Source organism: Pholcus phalangioides, unplaced genomic scaffold, assembly GCF_987345545.1.
Source record: "Pholcus phalangioides strain wild (caught in Gottingen) unplaced genomic scaffold, Ppha-v1.0 ptg000039l_1, whole genome shotgun sequence".
Classification (NCBI taxonomy): domain Eukaryota; kingdom Metazoa; phylum Arthropoda; class Arachnida; order Araneae; family Pholcidae; genus Pholcus; species Pholcus phalangioides.
Genome location: NW_028301625.1, coordinates 3698894 through 3725501, shown reverse-complemented (window position 1 = coordinate 3725501; position 26608 = coordinate 3698894). Strand labels below are relative to the sequence as shown.

General features: G+C 35.6%; 1 protein-coding gene across 4 annotated transcripts in view; it reads right to left on the bottom strand.

Annotated features, from left to right (window-relative positions):
* The window catches only part of LOC149065464 (myocyte-specific enhancer factor 2-like), a 210656-nt gene that overhangs the window by 66010 nt on the left and 118038 nt on the right, over nt 1-26608 (bottom strand). For 2 of the 4 annotated variants that reach the window (XM_089253485.1, XM_089253486.1), the window contains 2 exons: nt 15567-15620; nt 1476-1721 (listed from right to left, as the gene is read on the bottom strand). The gene's annotated coding sequence lies outside the window, so the exon portion shown is untranslated. Of the gene's footprint in view, nt 1-1475; nt 1722-9920; nt 10029-10223; nt 10287-15566; nt 15621-26608 lie in introns of those variants that run through there. The other 2 variants (XM_089253484.1, XM_089253487.1) reach the window with 2 other exon arrangements.

The window sequence follows — 26608 nt, the reverse complement described above, 5'->3', positions numbered from 1 at the left end:
AGCAAGCCCTGCATATATTCAAAATTTCTTTAATGTCCACTGAGACCGTTCATAGTTGCGTTTCCTTTAACGTGGCAGCAGGCGTTTCTTTTAACGTTTTCAGTGGTGGGGCTCAGTCTTTTCTGAAATTAAAGACTCCTGCTACATTATGTAGGTTTTTTGAAGCCCTTTCGATTAAATATCAGCTTCCCCCCCCCCCACTCCGCCGAGAAAAGTGAATCATGGGATGGGTCACTTTATTTTTAAGATATTTCTTTTGATTTATTTCCAAATTTATTAGTTTTTCTATTATAAATAGTAGTTTTTGTAATGTTTTCACTTCCGGTTATAAGTCTATGTTGACCAAACGACTAGTTGTTCGGCAAATTTCTTGCATTGTAGGCTCCAGCCTGAGATGCGCAATAAAGATTAAGTTTAGTTATTATTACGTATTATCATCGTCAAAAGTTCTTGTGCTTAGAAAAACAGTAATAAGTAATGTGAAAATTATAGTTAAATTTTCCTAATTCCCAATTTTTGCCTGGTATTTACAAGTTTACGAACGCCATGCAGTCAATTCCACTATTAGTCAAATTCCTCTATCAATTAAAAAAAAAATAACTGCACAAAAATTTCTGAAATTTTGCAAGAATATTTATAAGACGTGTTAGAGTAGAATAAAACCTCGAACTTGGACATCTGACCATTCATTAGAACTTGATGAATTTTTAAAGTTAAAAAAAAGATATCAATTTCAAAAATGTCTCCGCGTGTGTGTGTGAATTCAATTTTTTAAAAGACTCCCCATCATTCAATTTCTAAATCGGAGGTTCATGTTACGAACAATGTCGAATAAACATTTCTACAAAATTTCAGAGTTTTTGGTGAAGTATTTTTTTTAATCATGCAAATGAGCTGTAAAAACTTCAGAAATTCGATCTAAAAAAACACGTTCAAAGTTTATTTCTTGAATATGTCAACACTTATTATGACGAAAGACGTCACACACTCTCTCTCTCTCTCTCTCTTGTTAATATGATAGATACGTAAAACTGGCTGAGTGAGAAGATATTGATGTTTCAGGAAAAGAAAATTCATCTCTGCCCTCACGGGGACTCGAACTCCGGTCTCTCGTTTGCCGAACGAGTGCTCTATGACTTTAAGAGCACTCGTCCGGCAAACGAGAGACCGGGGTTCGAGTCTCCGTGAGGGCAGAGATGAATTTTTCTTTCCTGAAACATCGGTATCTTCTCACTCAGCCAGTTTTCTGTACTTGTCACTTATTCATTACTTCTTTCTCTTATTTTGAGAGCCAATCAATCGACTAATACGAAATTTCTTGCATCTGATTTTCAGTTAGATGAAATATTTTTTAAAGTCATTTTTGAAAAATTGCCATTTTCAAGCCTCAGAGGACATGTCACCCCTTAACATTAAGAATAATGTAAAATGTATGAATTTTTCAAATGTAATAATAACAATAAAATCGGACTTACCAGGTCTTTAGATGATCATCTACGCAACACAGTCCAGTCACTAAAATGTTCTTTTTTTGTCACTTATATATATGAAGAAAGTCACACGCGTTATAGACGACACTGGAAATGCACAGTCAACAATACAATTGTCCGTCGAAGAAATTCGAAGAAAAGAATCTCCACAAAGATGTTGATTAGTAAATTGGTAATTTGAACGAAAGGGAAACGCCCGAATATTCCGTAATTAAAGCTTCGGCACTATACCTAAAAAAGAAAAAAAAAAAGAAGAGGAAAAACAATTATTCAAGGACTATACATACATAAAAAAATACTCTTTAAAGGTGCCTTGGTTAGGCACCTACGCGATATTTTTCTGCTTCGTAAATCAGGCAAAAGAAAAAAAAACCGAAAAAGAAGCACCTACTCACCTACTTTTCGCGAAATAAAATAATAATAAATATATCGGCGGCATCGATCTTTCACGCAAGGAATACAATGCACGGGTAATAACAAAAGAATGACCACAAGGTCAGGGAAAAGAAAAAAAAAAGCGTGTCCACCTACTCTTGACCAACCCAAGTAACCTTAAGGGCCGATGAACCATCCTTGAGATTGAGATCGTGCATCTATAAGACACTACAGTATATATTCCAACTCGAGTTTCGGCTATTGTGAAGGTAACTTATTAAGAAAAAAAAAAACAAACAAAATAAAGACGTTTCGCTCTTCTTTCTTGTGTTGTCTATAAACGCCATGCGCAATTTTATAATGCGGCACAAAAGCTCTCTAACATACATCCAAACAAGTTTGTTTCATTGTGTGATGATGATGATCACCATCACCATTATCATGGCGGGTGGTTAAAAAGGAAAAAAAAAAAAAGAAAAACTAACAACACAAAAACGTTACAATGGGAACTTTTTAGAACCGTTATGCAGAATATTATTCAACCAGTGTCCTACTTTACTGTTGGTAGGGAGTATGTAGATATTCTTACTAAATATAAGAACTTTTGAGAAACATACAGTACGTATATATGCGAAGAGTTTCGCTGAGACTGTCCGAAAGAAATGAAAATTCTATGTTTGATTCTGGAGTTTCATTAAAATATGCAAAAAATTCAATATTGAGCTTATTATTTATTATATTAATACGATAATTAAGGGAAATTTATAAATTAAAAATTTTACGCACTCAATCAAAAAAAAAAAAAATCAATTAGTAACTAAAAGAAATTCTGATAACATTTGAACTCCGTAACATTTGAGTGAATATCACTGTTATATACTGATGATTTAATTTTTTGATTTTTACTAATTTTTGCGTTTTAAAATTTTTGAGAACGAAAAAAAATGTAAAAAAAACAAGAAATTTGAATACCTTCGCGGATTTTTAATCAGAGACAGAAATTTTAATACCATAATTACATGCGTGTAATCCGTAGATGCAAATTTCACTACTTAGAGAAAAAATATATTATAGTTCACAGAGAGCGGCGTATAATCCACATGTGAAAAATTTTATTCATCTTTGATGAAATCTTAACACTTTCCACGGCATAGTAGAAATCTTAAACCCCTTATGAAATGCCGTATATTTTTTTTAAATGAAATAGGCCTTTTTTTTATTTTAAGCAGGTGCAACGTAAGGGGTCTAGGTAAAGGTTTTCCACAGAGAAACCAACTTTACAAAATGTCAGGGATTGTCAATGCTAAAATAAGAGGTTTTTAGGAAGGCGAGATATATTCGTCAATGCCGCTTAAAGTGTTAAAGAATGGAAGGGGTTGTTTATCAAGTTTTTGTAGAAAAGATTTTTTTTCTCCATCTACATTCCAATTATAAATTTAAAAAAAATTAATTTTTTAATACATTTATTTCTATTTCATCGAGGAAAAAAAAGCTGCAGATGAGAGACGGAGACATAATCCGCTTCAAGAAATTCCTATTTTTTGTATATAACGCACGAAAGTACAGTAATACACATTTTTTTTAATTATACAGGGCATATAAAATTTCAATTTTTGTATTTTCCCGAATTAGACTTTATAATGCTACTATCTTTTGCTAACATTTTCTCATATCTCATTTTAACCATTAAATTTTTTCTTCAGCGATTACGGATACAAATTGGTGATATTAGCATATTTTTTATAATATATATAATTGAAACAATACATCAACAAAACAATTTAATTAATAAGAGTGGATTTTTTTAATTCGTTAAAATAGTCAATTAAGGGTAAATATATTTAGTTCCTTTATTTTACTTATCATCTATAAACAGATAAAATCTTGCTCAGCAAAGTTGAATAGTTGTTACCTAGAATTTTATTTCCAATTTCCTGAATTTAGTTCAAATTTGAAAACCTCCGAACATGTAAAATTTCAGCGGCACTGACAAGGAATCAATTCTTTCTGGGTAAAAAAGTACTTATATGGCCGTATTTCGAAACGAAATGACAACTAAGGACAAGATTACACTATAAAAGTTTGGTAAAAGTTCTTTTAAAAAACTTGAAAAATGCATTGAGAACGATTATTGGTTGTTTTTTTCAAGTTTTGTAAAAGATATTTTATCAAACATTTATAGTGCAATCCCGGCGTAAAAGATGTATTTTCTAAAACACCGAAAAAAATTGAAAAAAGAAATTGGTATAATGGGTTTTTTTTATATATACTCTCATGTATATTCAAATATCCAGAGGGTTAATGATACAGGGCAAATAAAATTTTAATTTTTACATTTCCCGAATTTAGTACTGTACTTTATAATGTGTTAGTATTTTTTGCTGATATATTTTTTTGTATCGCACTTTAAAATTTTAGAATCAACCATAGAAATTTTATTAAATATTACTTAATTTTAAATAAAAATTGCAAAAACTAATCGCTCTTATACTGATGTATGGCCAGACCGCACGTGTTAAAATGGGTACTTAATCTTATTTGAATATATTTGAACTTTTTCCTTCTTTCCAATACGATTTTAATTTCTTCTAAGACGAAGGAATAAGTAAATAAGAAGTCGAGATGTTGTTGTTAGACGTTTTGTAACGGGGCTTGAACCTGTGCTTTCTCTTAACGGACTAATAGGGCGATGGCCCTTTCTACCGAAAATAAGGTCACACTCCATTTCCCATCCAAAGCGATGTTCGAGTCGTCGCTGACTTCTTTTATTTTCCTTTCCCTGTATATTTTATTTATTTTATTATTATTTTTCTCTCTTTCGGCCATTTTTATTTTTTACGGCAATTATAAACAAGCCAACAAGCAAGCAGTGGTCAAACAGGCATCGGCCTGTGACGAACGCCAATAAATAGCATAAAACGGCGTGTTCGCGTGGGACGATTAAAAAAAAAAAATGGGTGAAAAAAATTGATTAGTTGATGATGACGACAAGAAACTCCAACACCTATACAAAGAAATAAATCAATCGAATAAATAAAATGAAACAAAAATGGTGTTGTATGTATCAGTGGGTTAAGAGAGCGTGAGATCTTCAGTCACATTATATTTACGGTAATGAACGGATTCCTATTTTTTTATACCAATTAATTTCGGTTTTTGGCCGTGTTTGTCCGACAAGGACGTTTATTACTGTCGTGAGAACTGTGTTTGGTCAGAAATAAGACAATTTAATCCTTTTGGGCACATATTTCCCCTCCAACAAGCTAAATTGGGCGAAGAATTTTCGATTGTATTGAATCTTGACCGGACATAACGTCCGATTTTTTTTAACCCTTTAAGCCACACAGCAGAACACTAAACCCTCTATAAAATGCCATATCTTTTTTAATGAAGTAGGATTTCTTCTAATTTCAAGAAATTGTTCCATTGAGAAATCAAATTAATAAAATATATGGGCTTGTCAATAAAATAAGAGACTATTAAGGAGGCGAGATATCTCGTCAATGCCACTTAAAGGGTAAATCATTTGATAATACTCCCCGAATCTCTTTGAGATGTACCCAGACCCAACCAGAATTAGAATGAAGCAATGAATACAAGGGTGATACTGACCGGGCTCTATAGCCTAAAGCTTGTTGTATTCCTGCGAATGCGAATTTTCCGCAAAAAATTCATAACCTATACAAGAAACTGCAAAAGGACAAATTCCAGGGGCTTTCCTTATTGCGAGTGAGGCACTATAAAATACGAACTATACTGACGAAGTGCCGATAAAGCATCTGGACCGGAAAGGAACTAATAAGGCTCGAGGCTCATATTTTAGATATGACATACCTATAAACTGATAAAATTTTAAGCTAGGGATTTGTTAAGTGTTTGAAATAAAATGCGCAGTCAATGTATTATTTAAATTACACTTTACGGCCCAGTGCGGCTGCGTATTTTTAACCTGCCCAAGTCGGGAGCTAGCTTAAGGTGCCCCTTAACTGTTAAATGCGTCTTCACTGCTATGTTTCCCGATGATTGCGCGCTAACTCGGTACCCAGGGGTGGTCTCGAATATCTACTTGAGAAGTTCAGTTGCATACATTCATTTTTTTTCTTTATAGCAGCCATAAGTACAGCCAAGGCTTTCTTATGAGCATCCTGGGTCCCCAGGTAGAGTGGTTTTTCTGAGGCCACCTACCTGGCTAAAGGCCTCGGCTTACTAATTTACATGCCCACTTTCGAAAATTTTAACTAGATCTTATTTTCATGAGGCCCCGGACTGTGTCCAGATGGGCCCATGAGTACAGAACTAGAGTAAATAGGATTCTCTCTCAATAAGGATATGACGAGCGAATTCCGTCTTTAGACTGTGGTTTTCAAAAAATGGCCCATGGACCCCAGAGGTTAAGTAAGAGGTTGATAAGGGGTCGTGAGTATTTGATAACAACACATAGAAAAAAAAAACAATAGAAAATCTATAGTCTAACCAGTGTTTTCCAAAGTGGGCAATTTCACCCCCTGGTGGGAGATGGATAGGTCCAACGGGGCGACAGAAGCTACGGATATAACATAGGATCCTATGGGTTCGCTTGAGTTGGGGGACGATGAAAGAAAAAATTTCTCTGCAGAAGGGGGCGATGGAACAAAAAAGTTGGGAAAAACTGGTCTAAACTTTAGACCAGTTTCCCAAACTTTTTGTTCCATTGCCCTTCTTCAGAAGTTTTTTCTCTCATCGCTCTTTAACTCAAGAGAATTCATAGGCTCCTATGTCATACCCGTAGCTTCTATCCCACTTTAGGAAACACTGGTCTACACCAGTGGTTCGCAACCTTGGCAAGCCCACGGCCCAGTTTCATTCATTTTTGGGAGTGGAAGGCCCAGTCAAACACAAGATAAACGGCATATGAATGAGGAGAAATGAAACGGCTGATCATTCGCGGCCCGGTATGAATGAGGTCAGGGCCCGGTACTGTACTGTGCCGTGGCCCGGCGGTTGAGAAACACTGGTCTACACCCTTCTTGTGACGACTATAACACATTTAGCGCTTTAGACTAATGGCTTTCAGAATGTGGTCCGCGGACCTCCCAGAGTCCGCTATAAGTTGCTAAGGGATCCGTGGATGACCACGATGCTCAGAAAAGTTACAAATTGTGGATGACCGATGCTCGGACAAGTTACAAATCGTGGATGACCGATGCTCAGACAAGTTGCAAGTCGTAATTGATCGATACTCGGACAAGCTGGAAATCGTGGATGCGGCGACAATTTTGTTCTCTTCTTTTTTACAATTTTAAGTCCCTCTTTACTGGAAGGTGGGGGGGGGGGGCAACCCTTTTGGGTCACAAACACCCAGAGGTATCCACTTCGTGGACAATGAGCCGATATTGCCATATGGCGATGTGGCCTGGGTATCTTTCGGTTTGACGGTCACAAATACCATTTATATTCATCATTATCAGAAGAGCATCTGCATTTTATTAATTCTGGGGCAATGTGAAACTTATGTTATTTAATTAGTGTAGCTATCGATACCTCGCAAGTACAGTATCGGGTACAAGAATCCAGCACCACGGTGCTTTGGATCGAATAGGTCGAAGACGCATGTGTTATAACAAACCTCAGGACTCGATCCATAAGACCCAAATTAACCAAAAATGTAATCATAAAACTTCTCTGTAACTTTAAACACATAATTTAAAGAAAAAAAAATTGAGGAAACGGATAAAAATCAAGGAAGAGATAAAAACGAACACGAAGAAGAGAAATTGCATTGCGTATGCATATACGTACATATTGTAATTCCCGAAATTACAGTGGTTAGCCAACGAAATGGAAAACGGGCCACACATATTACTACTACCACCAAAAGGTAAAAAAAAAGATGCACTTTTTAGCCTAGAGCCAAGCGTAACCAAATAAATAAATAATAAATACTCAAGGGGGAAAAGAAAAGAAAATAGTGCAGTAGAGAGAGGCAATGACCTAGTCTAGAGCGAATCTAGAGGCAGCATTAGACAGAAATCAGGAAGGAATCATAAACTCCATACCATACATCGTGGAAACAACTTAATCGAAATAAATCACTAACAACAACAAAAAAATGGATCCCACGGACATACGCAGAAAAAGAGACAGAAATGAATGATTCCATCGAACACACATCTATGGCCCCCTTTACTTTTTTTTTTCTGTCTCTCTCCTAAAGTTGAATTCATTCACCTGAAATGAGGTGGAACTTCGATCATTCAATCACGACACATGTGATGATCGTTTGACAAGACTGATTGCGATCGATCGAAAAACGTACGAGAAACAACAACAACAACAAAAAAAAATTATCTCGTATGTTTCTCGTTTAGTGGGTTAAAAATGATGACTATCACGAAAAACCCAAACAGAACACACGGTTTATTTTTCCTTAACTAAGTAGAAAGTGATTATATGCAAGAATAATTAACTCGTGTAAAAAAACTCGTGGCCGTGAGTTTTATACTGTATCTGAAAATTGTGCGTTTGAATCGCACTTTAACACTGTAAAAGAACATGTCTGTGTTCTTTGTATGAACAGCTGAAGAACGGATAACGAATCTTTAGCCACGTCCTCGTGGAATTTAGGTCAACAAAATATTCGTATAACTTGAATTTTTTTCTTTTATTTCTCTCTCTGGTCTCTTACTTAACTGGTCAATTACGTGGTATGGGATAAGAGGACCTTGCCTATGATCTTGACCATTTTATAATCGAGTCACTCGCCCTTGAATTTTTTTTTTCTTCGCGTTTTATGATTTTGCAATAACCGGTCAAGTTCAAAGAAGTTTCTCGACCTCGTGGCTTAGATCCATATAAAACGAAAGTGAGGTCACTTATGTGATGTTAGTTCTAGTATTTAAAAAAAATCATCACTGTTATCGTAATTGTCTTTGAAAACTTACCTCAAGTCCGTAACTATAGAATCCGATATCCGAAATACAGAGGGCTGAACACATTTCGGCTATGAGTAAATATCTCCATAGACTATAAGAGGACTAAAAGGGAGCTTTATAGCTGATAAAGGGCTTATGTAAGGTGCGTTAAAGTTAAGAAAGAGCAAAAATAAGAATCTATAAAGCTAAAGAAGAGCTAAATTAAGGAGCTATAAAGCTAATAAAGAGGTAAACATTGTAGAAATTTTCTTGCTCAATTATATAAGTGGATACAAATAAATTGTGAGCAATGTCAGCTCACAGATAATTTGCATTGCTTTTTTTGGACACTGACCTCGTGCACACCCTATCAGCCCGAAATATATTTCCATACCTCAGCTAGATGAACCCAAGTTCAAAAACATGATTTTATAAGGGAGCCAAAAAAACATTAGAAAGCCAAGAAAACATACAGTAATATTACAGGAGAGCCAAAACAAAACATAATACGGTGAAATCTCGATACAACGATACTCTGGGGCTCAGAAAAAACATCGTGTAGAGGGATTATCGTCATATCGAGTACCGTTTTAGCGAGGTTTCACTATTACAAGATAGCCAAAAACCCATTTTCAGCATTGAGTTCAATTACAAAATCTTAATCCTTTCTACGGCAAGAATCACTGATATTTCTAGTTGATGCAAAAAATACTTTTACATAAAAATTTTACACTTTCACGCAAAATACTAAAAAAAGGAAAAAAAAAATTAGTTACCTCTACCTCTCACATACGGTTATAAATATTCACGTCTATAAAAATTATCATGACTACTTTTCAAGTACGGAAAGTTTCACATCACGAACATAATTACGATAACGAAACCAAACCCAAAACAAATACTGTACTTACTGTATAAATCTCCAAATGATGAGAAAACACATACGAAAATTCTCGTAAAGCAAGGTAACTTCAACTCAAGTCACCGCGGGATACGACAATTTCAAGTTTCGATTTTGAAAAAAAATCGGAAAATTTTATGAAGTTTCAAAGACCACGTGAATCGAGAGCGCGTTTTAAAATTTTAAGTTTGAAGGGCCATGACCCTTGAAATTTTTTTTTTAAAGGTTGAAAAAAAAAATTGATTATTATTTTTAAATTCTTACCCTTGTTGTCAATTTTAGTTTCTTGGAAGAAGGGGGGGGGGTCGCTCACTAAGAAGGTCGTCGCAGTGATGAACGAGGAGGTGGAGAGACAGCGACAACTTTTTCGGTGTGTGCGAAGAAGGCGGTCTTAACTTTAAAAAAAAAAAAAAATTCGTAATTTTTTTTTTTTTAATTTTGAAAATGCATTTTTCTTCCAAGTCACTCACTCACGAGAGATTTTTTCGCGCGCGCGTGAATAAGGGGACACGACGCAGGAGAACGAGAGCACAACACAACACACACACACCAAAAATAGACACTCACCTCGGGATGCTTCTTTCTCTGGATGTTAGCCACTCTGATGTGGGTCTTCACAACAAACGTCGCGGGATGGATCGCTTTTTTGGACTACGCGCCGACGCACTCCAACAGCGCTCGTCGACGTCATTGGGTGACGTCACTGACGCGCGACCAATCGCGAGCGTCGGAAAAAAGCTTCTAGGGGTCAGGTTCCTCGGCGACAGGTGAAAACGTCCGACAGCGAAAAAACTTATCCGCCGCCGCCGCCGCTTATTATTATTTTTAATAAACGCAAAATACAACTTTTTTATCGCAATTTAGCGCTTTTCTGGGGAATTTTTAATCGTCAAAACAATTTCAACTTTTACGCGGAATAAATATTAATTCAAAAACTAATTAATTAATTAATTAAAATATATATTATATACACGTGTAACCCTTTCAGACCCGAGCGTTGATTTCTTGGAATTTTCAAAATGTTTTTGCATTTTTGATACTCAAACAATGCATAAAAAAACATAAATGTTATCAAAAATCTTTATTTTTCAATTTTTTAAAACTTTTTTTCGTGAAGAAATATATATAATTCACTTCGTTCCGATTTTCTCAGCCAAGATGATGCAGGGTATATTCATCTTTTTGACACAACATTTTTCTACAAATTTATTACTACATTTTATGAAATCAGTTTTTTAGCGATAATTGCTTTTATTTTGGGTTGTTGTATTTTAGTTATATTTGACATTCATATATTTACGGGTATCTTTTTCAGTCGCCTCGTTGGGCGTTTTGCCTGTTGTGGCCGTATTTGTAGCTCTGTATTCATGAATATTTTTCACCAATGCTTATTAAACGCTTATTAATAAATGCAAAATACACCTTTTTTTAAGAAATTTAGCGCTTTTCTGGCGAATTTTATTCGTTTTTCACATGAAAATGCTAATTTTTCCCTTTTTCTTTCGACTCTCGATTGTTTCCCTCATAAAAACGTATTGAATTTTTTTACAAATACGAGTGTAAATTGCTGCTGTTTTAATTGAAACAATACCTCAACAAAGCAATTTAGAGCTTTGGAGCAGTTAGAGTGAATTTTTTAAAAGCTAAAATAGTTAATTAAGGTTGAGATATACCGTTTGCCTTGGTTTTACTGTTGTCTATAAATGGCAAAAATCTTGCTGAGGCCGGCATTACATTGTAAAAGTTCTTTTATACAAATGCACAACCACCCCTCTTATTGGTTGCATTTATTAAGCTTATAAAATAACTTCTATATTACTTTTATAGTGTTATACCAGCCTAATTTCAGCATTGCATTATAAAAGTTTTAGAAAAGTTCTTTCATAAAACTTGAAAAATGCAACCAATAAGGCTATCTGTTGTTACATTAGAGCAAATGGAACCGATAACTTTGGTGGCTGCATTTTTCAAGTTTTATGAAAGACCTTTTATCAAACTTTTATAGTGTAATGCTGGCCTTAGGCCGACATTATACTATAAAAATGTGAAATGTAAAGGGTATTATCTAATTTATTGCCATTTATGAATGATAATAAATTTGATAATAATAAATGCAAAACTTTTTAAAAAGTTCTTTTATAAAATTTTACCAATGCAACCAACAAAATTATCGGTTGAATTCGATCGAATGTACCGGTACCTAAGAATACCCGCCCCAGCCCAGTAAAAGCCGAATACAGCCAAATAAGTTTGACAAAAAACATGATAGTGTAATGGTTAACTAAATGTAATGGTAATAAAAGACGAAGATAACTTTGATAAAGACAAAGTAAAAATAAATTTGAAATTTTTACAAAAGATCTTTGTCAAAGAATTTTTATAGGGTAAGGCCAGGATTACACTAGAAAAGCTTTACAAAATTTCATTTATAAAACTTAAAAAATTCAATCAATAAGCACATCGGTTAGATTCGAGTGAATATAACCGATTGGCTCATCGGCTGCATTTTTCAAGTTTATAAACGAAATTTTGTAAAACTTTTATAGTTAATAAAAAATCGTTTAAAAAACTTAAAAAAAAAAACCCAAGCAATGAGGTTATCAGTTACAATCGCTCGAATGTATGTCGCTATGGTTAAATTTTTCCAGTTTTGTAAAAGAATTTTTCTAAAACTTTTATAGTGTGTAATGCAGGCTTTATGTGCGATTGTATAAATCTTCGAACACGGAAAATTTCAGCAGCTCTCAAAAAATGACACAGATAAGAAATCAATTATTTCTAGACAAAAAGGTATTGTATTTATATAGGAAAGAAATTGGTTTAAGGCCGGAATTACACTATAAAAGTTTACAAAATTTCATTTATAAAACTTGAAAAATGCAACCGATAAGCGCGTCAATTACATTCGCTTGAATCCAACCAATGCGTTTATTGGTTGAATTTTTCAAGTTTTATAAATGAATTTTTGTGAAACTTTTCTAGTGTAATCCCGGCCCAACCTAACGGGTTTTTTGACCATGCATTTGCCATGCATGCTTATATATAGTAGGGACCATAGAGAGTAAACAAAAAAAAAACTAAATATTTAAATTGATTAATACACATGCATTTTAAATAAATATTTTTCACAAGTGAGAAAAATATATTTTTTGAACCAATAATGATTTTTTTTTTTTGAATGCAACAATTATTTGAAGACTTTCAAAACTTAATTTCTTGAGAAATGTTCGTGAAATATTTTTAACAGTGTCTAAAATTATATAAGCTGTGCACAATTAAGATCTTATACCTTTTTTTAACATGGTCAAAAAGCCTCAAAAACTATTGTTTCAACTGGTGCTCCATGAGCGATTTTTTAGGGTTTCGTGGAATCAAACGTCACTGAACCCTTTAAAATTCCAGAATACAGAGTGGTTTTGAAAAGAAAAAAAAAACTTTTTACTGACAGCTTGTTATTGATATGCGTATATATAAAGCTGTACTTTATTTCCAAATACATTTTCCGTCAAATACAGTGAATTCCGCTTATAAAGTTCCCCCTCCCAGAACATATTCCCGCTTATAACGACTTATAACTGTATCTCCCACCCCTGCTCTTACTAAAATTCATCGAGATTTGTCGCTTGCAACGTTTTTTCATCACGTTTTTTTTTGGAAAACGTTAAAAGCGGGATCTACTGTACTGTTTAAAAAAATTCATCCCATAAGTCACCGTCACTGCATGTGAGTGGGCACTCAGAAAAGTTTGGGACTCCAAACCCCCCGATTTTTTTTTTTTTTTGCAAAAATTTTTAAATTTAAAATTTAATTTTAAATGAGATTGATTAAATGAAATCTCATACTTTTGCTTTATTTCATGAACTGAACAGTTTCCTTCATATTTTGAATCCATTTTTATTCAATTACATGGATGTCATGGTATTTTATCATGGGCGCAAGCTGTTTTTAATGCATTTTTTTTTAAAGTTCACAAAAAATGAAGTATCCAAGATATGTAAAACTTTATACCAGCATACAATAGCACATACAATCAAAAACATGCGTAAAAAATTTGAAGTAAATCAATGGTTAAATAGTGTTTTTAATGATATTTCTATTAGAGCATAGTTTTTCACCACGTTAAAAAAGGTATGAGACCCCTTAAATTGATTGTCTCTTTACTTCGCTCGCGCCACGTTTCATTGATGTTTGTAATTTGTTGGAGTTTTTTAATAGTGAATTTTTAAACCAGAACTGCTGGTTTCACCTCCGCGCAATGGATAAGACGTCAGAAATTTTATTTTCGATTTTATCTGGAACTTGTTAGTCATGAAAAAAAAAAGAGTAAAATAATGAAATGTAAGAAATGAAAAATAAATATTTTTTGAATTATTTTTCCTGGAAACCTATCCGCTAGTAATGAAGATTCTCGACCCGCTGGATTTACGTAAACTTTACGGGACACCCTGAATATTAGAGAAATGTTTAAAATTCGTTTGGGTACAGCGAAAAAATTTCATAAGTATCAATAGTTTCACGAAACAGCCTCATAACCATCAAGGGTTCCACGAGAACTTTTACATTGGAAAACTTGGTTCTAGTACAGTGTATTCAATTGCAGGTTCTTAGACTAATAAAAGTCCTCAAAACATTCCGCTCAATCGATGTACCCGCTACATAATTTCCGATTTAAAAAATGAAATAGTCTCTAAATTTGTTTTTACTTCTGTTTTTGCCATCTCATGTCTCAAACGATATCTCTTATTATAAAACTTTTTATAGGTCCGCAAATTATCCTTCCATTTATTTATATTTTGCTGATTATTTTCCCCTATTTATTTATTTTCTCTGCCGGTCCACAAATTATTTCTCCCGCTTATTTATTTTTTGCTGGTCTGCAAATCATTCCTCCAATTTATTTGTATTTTGCTGGTTTGCAAATTATTACTCTCATTCCCGCAGGTGTAAAAAGGTTAAAAAAAAATTGACGTAGTAGAAATATGATTAGAAATAATATTCAATTCATTGATTTATTTCGAATTTAGTGACACATATTTTTGATCGTGTATGCCAATACAGTGTTTTACATATGTGCATCTCCAGTACATTTTTTTTTTTGCAAATTTGTAAGCTTTAAGAAAAAAAAAAGAATTATTCACACCTGGCGCGCATGATAAAATAACATCACATCAATGACGTTGAATTAAAATTGATTCAAAATAAATGAATTCAGTTCATAAAATGAGGTGAAATATTTGAGATCACAATTTTTGTGATATATATATGATTTATAAAAAAGTTATTTAATTTTTTGAATTTTAAATTTTAAATTTAATTTTAAATAAGATTGTTCAATTAAATCTTAATATTTTGCCTCATTTTATGAACTGAACACAATTTCCTTTATTTTGAATCAATTTTTATTTAGTTACATTGTCGTCATGCTATTTTATCATGAGTAAGGTGTTATTAATGCAAAAAACTTGAAAAAAATATATATTAGAGATATGCAAAACATTGTGTATTAGCATATACAATCAAAAATATGTGAATCAAATTTGAAATAAATAAATGGTTAAATAATGTTTCTGATAAAAAAAATATTTCTATTCGAACATAGTTCTTGAGTCTTTTTGTCCAAGCTGCAAGGATGACACCCTTTACATGAATCTTGGCTATACAGAATAATGAGAATTTGTTATTTGTTTAAAGATAATATATTGCGAGAAAACCATGTTTTATGAAAATGGGCATAAATTTAAAAGAATTTTTAGTCTACAGTAAACTTTTTGGTTCATAGCATGGATTACTCTCATAGCCATATACACTATCAATTTAGATACACAGTATTGTAGTAGTTTTCAGTACAATTATTGGCATAAGTATTAAAAATAAGTATTACGCAGATATTAAGAATAAAATATACAATACCTAATACGAATACGAATTGAAGGGCCACAACAGGAAAAATTTCCAACGAGGTGACTTGAAAGAGAAAAAAAAGCAAAATAAATAAATATATATACAGTAATATTTATTGGACGTCGAATATATCTAAAATACAACAACCTAAAATAAATATTTACGTGAATAATTCACGAAAAAAAAACTAAAAACTATGAGAAAAAAAACCTCGAAAAGTTAACAAAATATTTCCAAAATTTTACCGGATTTGCTTATTACCATACATTTATTAAAAACAAGATAATTGTAAAATTTATAATTTTTTGTTGACCTCGACAGTTTAGTCGCATTAGTACAAGAGATCACGGCTAATAATGCACTGTACGTAGCACAGTTTATGTAGCTCTCTAATTTATTCGCATTCCAAATTTACGCTTTTATTAAGAGTGTTCAAACAAAAGATTCGGTTAATACCAGCAAATTTTCATAGTGCGAAAGAGATTAATTTACATACTGCACAATCGAGATGGTTCTTTAGAAACAGGAAAAACGTACAATACTGGCAATATAATTTCTTAACCAATTGGTAGGTGATGCATTTCCAGTTTGAATAATGTCACTTATTAATTTCCTTATTTTTTTTTCACCGGTTAATACGAGAAAATGACAGATTTTTTTTTCGCTCCTCGTATTAACCGAATTCAACTGTACATAAATCATTGAAACGCACGTTTATTAATTTTTTTCCCGATAAAAGATTAACAAAAGAATAATGGTGGGTGGCATCGGGTAATTACTGAAATGTTTGAAATGCACCGGAATGATCAATGAGAATATTTTTAAATATTATTACGTGACCGAGAGGGAGAGAAAAAGCAAGAAAGTTATCTTTATATTGAAGGAAAAGGAGAAGAGCATTTCTCGCGTGTGGTTTTGGCGTGGTATTGGCATCAGGTGATTTTTCAGTCGCAGCTGCTGGCGATGGATTTACGAAGAAACGATGGTAAAAGGTAGGTTAGGAAAAAATATTATGTGTGTGAGTGAAGAAACAACTTCCAGAAGAGCAACCCTTGTGCCATTTCTCGGTTGGTTTTCTTTCTTTTTTTTTATTTCGTTTTATTGTTATTTCTTTTTGAGCGAAAGGTTTCAGTTCGAAATGAAAGTTACCGACGGACGCAACGTGCACCAAATCGTACGTCGTGTTGGGAAGCTCGTCTAGAGGCGCACTTATTTGCAATATACAGTCACAAGCTCGGTTGTAACGACATCTCGGCTATAACGTCAATAATGGGTGTTCCGGACGCACATTCAACAAGTGCACCGCTATTCCGCGATTGTACGATTTTTCCCAGTGAAAAAGCTACATTTAGCCAATCACGTCTCGCTTCTTGGTTTACGACAATTCCATAACCATAATACAGCAAAACCCCCTCTTAACGGTCACTCCTCTTTTACGGCCAAGTAATAATTTCCTCGTGCATAATAAAAGTATGCTTTTCGAAACCCCTGGTTAACGGTCACCCCTCTTTTACGAACGAATTTTTTCTTGTCTCGTTCGTGTCCGTAAAAGAGCGGTTTTACTGTATCGAACGATCTGTTAAATGATGCAATAGATCCAGACCGAATAACGCGCTATTAATGACAGGGAACACAAAAACACTGTTTATTTTTATTCGCGCAAGGGAAAAAACAACCACGCCACAATTAATTTTCGAAAGTTTGCGAACCACTGTATTAAACTGTTCTGGGGAGCCGTAAATGAACAATGAATAGGGCAAAGGAGTCGCGAGTGAGTAAAGTTTGAGAACTCCTCTTTTACAATTTTCCTGTCGGAAAGATGACCATAAAATTTACTTTGAAAAAAAATAAATATACATAATATTTTAAACTGACCACTCGTTCTGTTATATGGTGTTGTTTTTTACGGGCCTTTCGATACAGTGTGTTTTATATGAGCCCCACCTTGATCTCCGAGGTGACAAAGTCAACAAACGCCAAGCGAGTAATTAGGAAAATGAAAGAACAGAGAATTTCCATGATAAAAATTCCTTCACCCCTGGAAACGCTTCAGAATTCCTTTCATTTTTTTTTTTTTTATATTATTCATTCATTCATTCATTATCCTTTTTTCTTTTTGACCACAAACCACCACTGGCTATTGATTTCCCTCATGATAATGGAGCTACTGATTGATTCCAACTGACCAGTCTCAACACCGCCTCTCTACTAACCCTGATGGACCGTTTGTCAGCAATTTAATAAATAGTAAGCCCCATTCCCCCCAAATACTCTTTTCGATCGGCATTACAGGTGATTTCCCCGAAGAATATTGCCGCGGCTGATTTTTATATTTTCTTGGTTTTGGTTCCTTTTTCTTTCATTCGGGACTATTATACGTATATTAATGTATCGAGAGATGAAGTGCGGTTGAATTCGGTTATAACGATTTCTGTTGTAACGACAGCTCGGTTATAACGTCAATAATTGCGGTCGCGACCAATTCCCATAGAGCAGGGGTTCTTAACTTATGCGTCGTGACCCAAACTTGGGTCGTAGGGGTTTCCGAGATGGGTTGTTCAAAACCACTTACAGCAGGAGGAACTTGAGTTATGGGTTCTGCCCCTTCTGATTCGCAGGGGATTCCGAGAAGGGTCGTACGAATCTAAATACAGCCGAAGGTTTTTGAACTATGAGTGATGACCCGAACTTGATTCGAAAGGACTTTGCGAGATGGCTCTTTAAAATCCTCTCGCAGCCAGGGATTCTTGAGCGCGATTCTTGGTCGTGATCTGAACTTGATTCGCAGGGCATTTTAGATGAGTCGTACTAATGCACTAACAGCCAGGGGCTCTTGAGTTATGGGTTTCGCCCCCTTCAGATTCACAGGGGCTTCCGAGAAGGGTCGTACAAATTTACTTAAAGCCAAGGATTTTTGAGTTATGGGTCACGAGTCACGACCCAAACTTAATTCGCAAGAGCTTGCGAGATGGCTCTCTAAAATCCACGTACAGCCAGGGTTTCTCAACTACGGAACACGACCCAAACTTGATTCGCAGGAGCTCCCTATATGAGTCATCCATTTACAGTCCAGTTATAAATGAATTTATTGCGTCACTGGTTTCACTAATTTCGAAAAAGAAACATTCCCATGGGTCGTAAAGCTAATCTTGTTTATTTTTGGTCGCGGCTGAAAAAGGTTAAGAACCCATGCCATAGAGATTAATGTTAATGAACCTTGTTTAAACCGGTAATTACACTATAAAAGTTTTACAAAAATTCTTTTATGAAACTTCACATATGAAACCAACAAACAAGCGTTTCCCAATCTATGGCCCGCGAACCAAAGGCAATCATGACGAAGTTACAAACGGTCCGAAGGCAGATTGATTATTTTAATTCTAACTAAATAAAAAAATGTTTCTATTGATACTAGTAATATTTTTATGGGTTCAGATAAAAATTAGACCTTCATACTTAGGGTAACGATATCTAATCGAAGAACATACTGGAATTCGCAATATTAAATATGAAGTAAATTGTAACCAAAAAATGCAATTTATGGCAAATTTACTAAAATTTGTGAAGAGTCGGGAAATGAAGGAATGCGGCAAATTGCAATAAAATAAAACGTATATTTCACGGAAACAAAACATTCATTACTGGGGACTACTTTAATTACGGGAAACTGTGATCTGAAATACGGCAAAATACGGGACAGTGCTAATTACCACGAAAAATCGTTGCCATAAGTCGGCAATTTCACCGATTGTTACTAAAATCGCTGATAATTATGAATCAGTGGAAAAGTGAAGGACTACTGGGACTCATAATTAGTTTAAGTGTATTTCACGAAAAAGACGTCGAACATGACAAAATATGTAAGATCTAAGATGAGTATTTACACTTTCAGTCATAATTATCATAGTTTCATTTACATGTTATGAACATTATTATATCTTCATTCAACATTTTAAGGAAAGATTACAAATTCAAATAATTGAAAAAAACGGGACAGTTGTATGAAATTAAAACGGACAAAAGCACAGGAATGCCCCGTAAAGTACAGGACGCATGGTCATGCTACTTATGCTGTAAGTTAGGGGCCCGTCGAATTGTCTCAGATATTCTAATGGTCCTTAGATTTAGAAAGGTTGAGATACGCTGTAATAAGATGATCGGTTGCATTTGTTCGAATGTAACCGATAAGCTTATTGGTTGCATTTTTTAAGTTTTATAAAAGGACTTTCATACAACTTTTATAGTGTAATCCCGGCCTTATACAAATACAAAGGCCACAACAGGCAAAATGCTCAACGAAGTGGCTGAAAAAAGAAGCCCAAAAAATATGGATTTCAAATACAGGGTGTCCTGTAAGTTTTAATGCGGCCTTAATGTCATTAACGTTTGACGTAGAGGTATGGTTCTCATTTAAAAAATGCTCAAAATGTGTTCAAAAATCGCTCTGTACCAATTTTGAGAGTGGAAATACAGTGTGTTACAAAATAAAAAAAAAATCTGAATTTTTATACGATCCCCCGTCCTTTAACTTCAAATTAGAAAGTTGTTGCCCTGTCTCTCCTGATGCCAACAAAAAAATTCTATGCTTTCAAGTGCAATATTCACTGAGATATTATAATTCAAATGTCGAAATCAGAGAAAAGGTTGGAAGGAACAGCATAATGTGAGCTCATCCGTTAGTTTATGCTGTGCTTTCTCAACATTTCTCCGATTTTTGAATTTTAATATCGCAGCAAATATTGCACTTGGAAAAGTGAATGGCCTCAGGAATGGCAGGGCAACAACTTTCTAATTGGGTTTTTGAGGACAGGTTGCCCGTATAAAAAGTAAATGTTTATATTTTAATAACTATACAACCCCTTGCAACATGAATGATGTATCTGAGTTCTACAGATTATTTGCATACTTTTTCTAGTTGGAAGTGTGCCCCTCCACCTAAAATTACTTAAATCAGCCACCCTTAGGGGTGTGGGACAAGTGCGGTATCACCGGTTCTCGCGGTTTGCGGTAGCGCACTTGGCAAGAGAAAATTAATGGAAATGAAAAAATATATATAAGTTATATACACGGTGATTCCGAAAAGATGGGAAAAACATTAAGAGGTGATAGTACACACCAATACAAACACTTGTCATCAAAGAATGCATGGTCTAACATGAAACGAAACGGCCGGTCCACAAACGTTAAAACGGCATTCCTGTTGAAATTTATCGGGAGAAAAGAACACCATGCATGCAAATGTAACCTGGGAAAGAAGAAGAAACCGTATGCAAATCTGCGTCTCAGTGAACAAAAGGCGCGGATGCCAAAGTTGTTCCAGCGTGCAACCGTTCTAACAGTTGTAACGTACGGGATAATGGCGCACTTTAGTAATGAGTCCGTGCCTTTTATTAACTGTGACGCAGATTTGCATATGGTTTCTTCTTCCCCAGGTTACATTTGCATGCATGATAGTCTTTTTCACCCGATAAATTTCAACAGGAATGCCGTTTTAACGTTTGCGGAGCGGCCGTTTCATGTTAGACCGAGCATTCTTTGATGACAATTGTTTGTATTGGTGTGTACTATCAGCTCTTAGAGTTTTTCCCATCTTTTTTGTGTCTAATCAAAGTCCCCGCATTCTCAGCAGTTTTTTCTTAAAAAATACTCATCCGAATACAGCCAAATGTTCAGGATATCATAATGAGACCCTGGGAGAGAGATTTATGCAATTAAAAGAATAGTTCAATTTTTGACCACCAGGTGAATAAGTGGTGGGTTTTTTTTATTGAATTTTCCTTTTTTTTTCCCATGGTGCATATAGCATATATACCAAGTTTCAATGGAATACGTCCACCAGAATGGGCGCTATATAGGTCTGAGTAGTTTCAGTATACTGACATTGCTCAGAGACCAATGCAGCGCCCGTCAGTATACCGACATTACTTAGACCTATGAAGCGCCCATTGTGATGGAGGTATTCCATCGAAACTTGGTATATACACTATATGGACCATGGAAAAGGAAAATTCAATTAAAAAAGTGTCATTTATTCACTTGTTGTAATAAATTTAACTATTTTTTTAGGCATAAATCTCTCTTCCAGTGTCTCATTAAGATATCTTGAAAATTTGGCTGTATTCGGGGAGCACACGGGAGAACTTTAATCATAATCACCCTGTATATCAAATAAATTATTTTCGTAGTGAACAAGGTGTCTAAGCTTCAACTGATTTGATTCTGGAATTTTCGTGGATTCTGGAATAATTTCTCTCATTAATTCTGAATTGCAATCAATCCTGGAGTGTTATTGCTCTCATTAATTCTAAAATTTCATCAATTCTGGGATTTTTTTCTTTCATTAATTCTTAAATTTCATTGGTAAGTGGATATTTTTCACCATTCCTGTATATTCTGTGATAATTCACGAGAATCTTTGTATATGAGCGATTCTCCTCTCTCTCACACAGCATACATAAAATCGGAGCGAAAGAGCCCTTCAAAGGGGAATTATGGAATCACCCTGTATAAAATATTGAAAAGGAAATAAACGCCGAACCACGGAAGAAGTTTATTCTCATTAACACACTCACACACAAAAAAGGACAGGTGCATCTGAAGAATATCTTGTGGAGAGGCCTTGTGCGGAACGGCCTTCTAGCTTTGTAGAGTCGTTATAAGATTTTTTACATGTTGTCTTGTTGTTGATCTAGCTGTAGCACTCGACGTAATGCTGGCTGCTTGTTCGGAAGCCGAGGCGTGAACTGAGGCTAAAACCCTATTCTTTATTTTATGCCCGACTCGTTTTGCGTAAGTAATTATTAATTAGTCGAAACTCATTTGCCTTCCGACTGCTATGTTTGATTAGGTGCGTCGGAATCGAGGTAAGAATTCCATTCTTTGTTTGCGCACTCGGCCCGTCAAGTATATTTGACGTAGGCTATGTAATTGAGCAATGCGCCAGCCATTTTCCCATGTGTCTAGTGGTTTTTTTTTATCCTTTTGGCACGTCCTATATATGATTAGCTGGAGATATCTTTCCGGCGTAAAATATAAATCCAACGCGTTCTCTCTCTGTGTTTCTGTGACTGATAACATACTTTCCTCGTGTATCTTATTCGGGCCAAGGTGCCTGTGGATTCTTTAGGGAACCAGTTAACCCTGTATAGTCCAATGTATATTTCAATATACATAGTAAATACATGGTAAAAAAACTATTATACCACTGGTTCTCAAACTTCTGTGTCCCGCGGTTCCCTTGCCAAATCAATGATTCATCCGCGGCTACCACAGAAAAATTTATATATTTTCACTTATAAACGAACAACTTCAAAGCATAAATAGGCTCACAAATGAATATCTCCAGGTCGTCGTGGCGCCCCTGACAAAGATTGGTGACGTCCTTAGGGGCCGCGACGCACGCTTTGAGAAACACTGCTATATAATAACGTTCTTTACGTTATATCTCAGAATATAAAGAAATGTAGATCACAAACCAATGATATCAACAGATAGATCTTATTTATACAAAGAGAGAGTCAACGATGTCTTCTGTAAGTAAAAACGTCAGGCTCGTGGTTGCCAGACCGGCCACATTGCACTGTAACGAAAGAAGGTGACGATATAGCACAGTGTTTCTCAATCTGGAGCCATTGCCACCATCTCCCTATGGTCCTGGGATATTCTAAGAGGGTTACGGGTGAAAATCAAGTAGAAAAAGAAAGACTCGGCAGTGGGTTAAGGAGCCACAGGCTATGAAAAAAAATTCAAATGTGAAGAAATGAATTCTGAATGAATCCAGCTTTCAAGTGAAATATGGTGAGAAAAGTGATTACTTTCGGAATAAAGCAGAACCACCCATAGAAAAAGGATTGTATTAACGTATAGTTTCCCAAACGTTTCACTCCATCGCCCCCTTCTTCAGAAATGTTTTCCTCTCATCGCCCCTCTACTCAAGTGAACCCATAGGATCTAATGTTAAATCCGCAGCTCCTACCACCCCCCTGAACTACACTCATGTCCATAAATTAAGGATAATGCCAGCTCCGGCAAATAAAGGCTCAGAAACAAAACAAACGTTACTTATTCATAAAGTCCATTTATTAAGCAAAAGGTAAAGAACAAAAACGATGGTGTATGTATGATACCATTCATAAAAACTACGATTTTTGCTCCCTGGAGCAATTGTAAAAAATATCTCCTTTACAAAAACTTTCTATTATATGGTTGGTATGATAGTTAATACATTGTATGTCTCCCATGCGATGAAATACAGCCCGTACAACGCCTAGGCATGCTGAGTATCAAATTATCGAGCTGATCTTGGGGAAGATCACTCCACTCAGCAAGCAATGCTCTCCGAAGTTCCGGTACACATGTAGGAGGTGGTTGACGGGCTGCAACTCGTCGGCCAAGCATGTCTCACACATGCTCTATCGGATTCAAGTCAGGTGAGAATGCTGGCCATTCCATACGGGTTATATCCTCAGATTCAAGGCATTCGTTTACGATGTTTTGTTCGGTGAGGACGGGCGTTGTCATCCATAAACACAAATTCTGCGCCCATGGCACCCCTAAACAAACATACATGTTGTTCCAGAATGATGTCCCGATAAATTTGGGCCTTCATGGTTCCGGTTTGAACATGCAGATCTGTTCTGGAACCCAGTATAATTCCACCCCAAACGAGCAATGCTGCACCACCGTAACGGTGTCGTTCAATGATGTTGTCTTGGTGGTAACGGGTACCTGGCGTTCTCCATATGAAAGTCCGACGTGAATCAGACTGCATGCTAAACCTGGACTCGTCGGAAAACATCACACAAGCCCACTGTGACGATGTCCACATTGCATGTTCTCTACTACAGGCTAATCGCTGCCGACAGTGAGTTGCCGTGAGCGGAACACATCTGACAGGCCTGCGAGCATATAGACCAATATCTCCCAAACGTCTGTACACGGTTTGCCTTGAAACTGTGGTACCCGTGGCTGCAGATAGCTGACGAGACAGGTCGGATGCTGTGCTCCGTCTGCTTCTTTTGGCAGTTGCTGCCAAATACCGGTCTTCATTCGGCGTTGTAACTCGGGGGCGACCTGTACTGTAACGTCTACTGACATTTCCGTTATCTTGGAATCGTTGTCAAAGCCTAGAGATGACACTTTGGGCAATTCCAAGTTCCTCGGATACTTCCATCTGAGTACTCCCACATTCCAGGCGGCCGATAATTCTACCACGTAAAAAATCATCCACATGCGTCCTCTGTGTCATAACTATTCGCTTATGGCACTGAGCACCTTACAGAACTCTTGTGAACAATTTCACTTCTTTGCCACCATTCCTTATACACCCCCCTCTTACACTCTCGTCATTGTGACGTACTGTCGGCATCATCTGGTGGCTTCCTGAAATTTGCATATCATTCTTGCAGATGTGTGTGATAATTCTACAGGTGAAATTTTTACTTTAGATTTCGATTTCCGCGTGATTCTGAATTATCCTTAATTTATGGACATGAGTGTATTTCATCGCCACCAGGGAGCGATATTGCCCACTTTGGGAACACTGTATTAACACATGGGACCATCTGGGCATGGCCGGGAGACCTAATGTCTATAGGGGGCTTAAAGCATACATTAAGATCTGGTGCTATGATTTTCGAGTCTAAGTATGTGAATATGTAAGTTAGTACTTCCAGTTAAGTATGGGGCATAGCCGCCCTTAGGAGTGCGCGACAGGTGCGCTCGCTCCCGCACTCACGGTAAAATATGTGTGAAAAGAATATGTGTCAATTAAATTTTGTTTAGTAAGTGAAACAAAAGTGTCTGAGCTTCAACTAAGAAAATAAAGAATTTATACAATTTTACGGAAACTTATTCATCTCGCAAAGGGGACTCCCCACCATCTGCAGTCAATAAATGCATTTTTGTTTCTCGATGTAGGACAAAGGACAAAACAAGGGACCCCAAATTACTGAATGCTTTCATCAATTTTTAAATTATTTCTTTTATTAATCCTGAGTTTTTAGCAATTCTTGAATTATTCTTATCATTAATTCTTGAATTATTCTTATCATTAATTCTTGAATTATTCTTATCATTAATTTTTGAATTATTCTTTTCATTAATTCTGGAATCATTTCTATCATTAATTGTGGAAAATCATTTTTTTTCCTTCCATTTATTTTAAAATTATTTCTTCCCTTAGGTCCTAATTTTTATTAGTTTTCGAATTATTTTTCTCATTAGTTCAAAATTTTCTCCCGTTCTGAATTTTAATCAATTCGAAATTTTCATTAATTTTTGTGTTCTTTTGCATTGAAATTGTGTGCCTATAATTTTTTTAGTGTGGATATTTTCCAGCATTCCTGTATATTCTGTAGTAATGTATTTTTTTTTATATGCCCGATCCCTCCCTCGAAGCTGTTGAAACGTCCCTGGCTCCGCAATTGTTTTCGCACCGCGCCCTGCGACTGGTAAGGGCGGCCCTGGCACGGGACACCGAGCACACCAATTTTCCCAGGGTCCCATGATGTTGAGACGGCCCTATTTGAACCAGGGGAAGAGAGAAACTCATTGAAAACTCTGGTCCGGGGTTCCAGAGATAGATCTCATTAAAAAAAAAAATTGATCGCTTGAAAAAATCTATTCATTAAGTAGATAGGGTCTCTTTCCTGGATGAGAGTGGAGGCCCTGGATAAGACAAGGGGGTCAAGAGAAGGAAAATACGGTCCAAAGGGCGCCACGGGTGAAAAAAAGTTAAGAAACACTAGTATAGAAGACGTAATCACGTTTAAACTTACTAGAGACAGCCCTGATTTTTGCCATTTCAAAGCACGAAACATAACAAACATGAATTATTTGTATTTAGTAAATAATGTCCTAACGATAAATTTGATGCCCAATAATAAAACCCAATATATTCGAATCCTTCACAAAAAATACGTTACTTTTTAAGGTTAAAGACTTCGTAAAAACGCTTGTGAAATTGCCTCTACAGTCAATATGTTAATTCAACAGTTCGAGAAGAATAGTGTTTCAAATCCAATGTAAAAGAAGAAGTTCAATATCGGGAG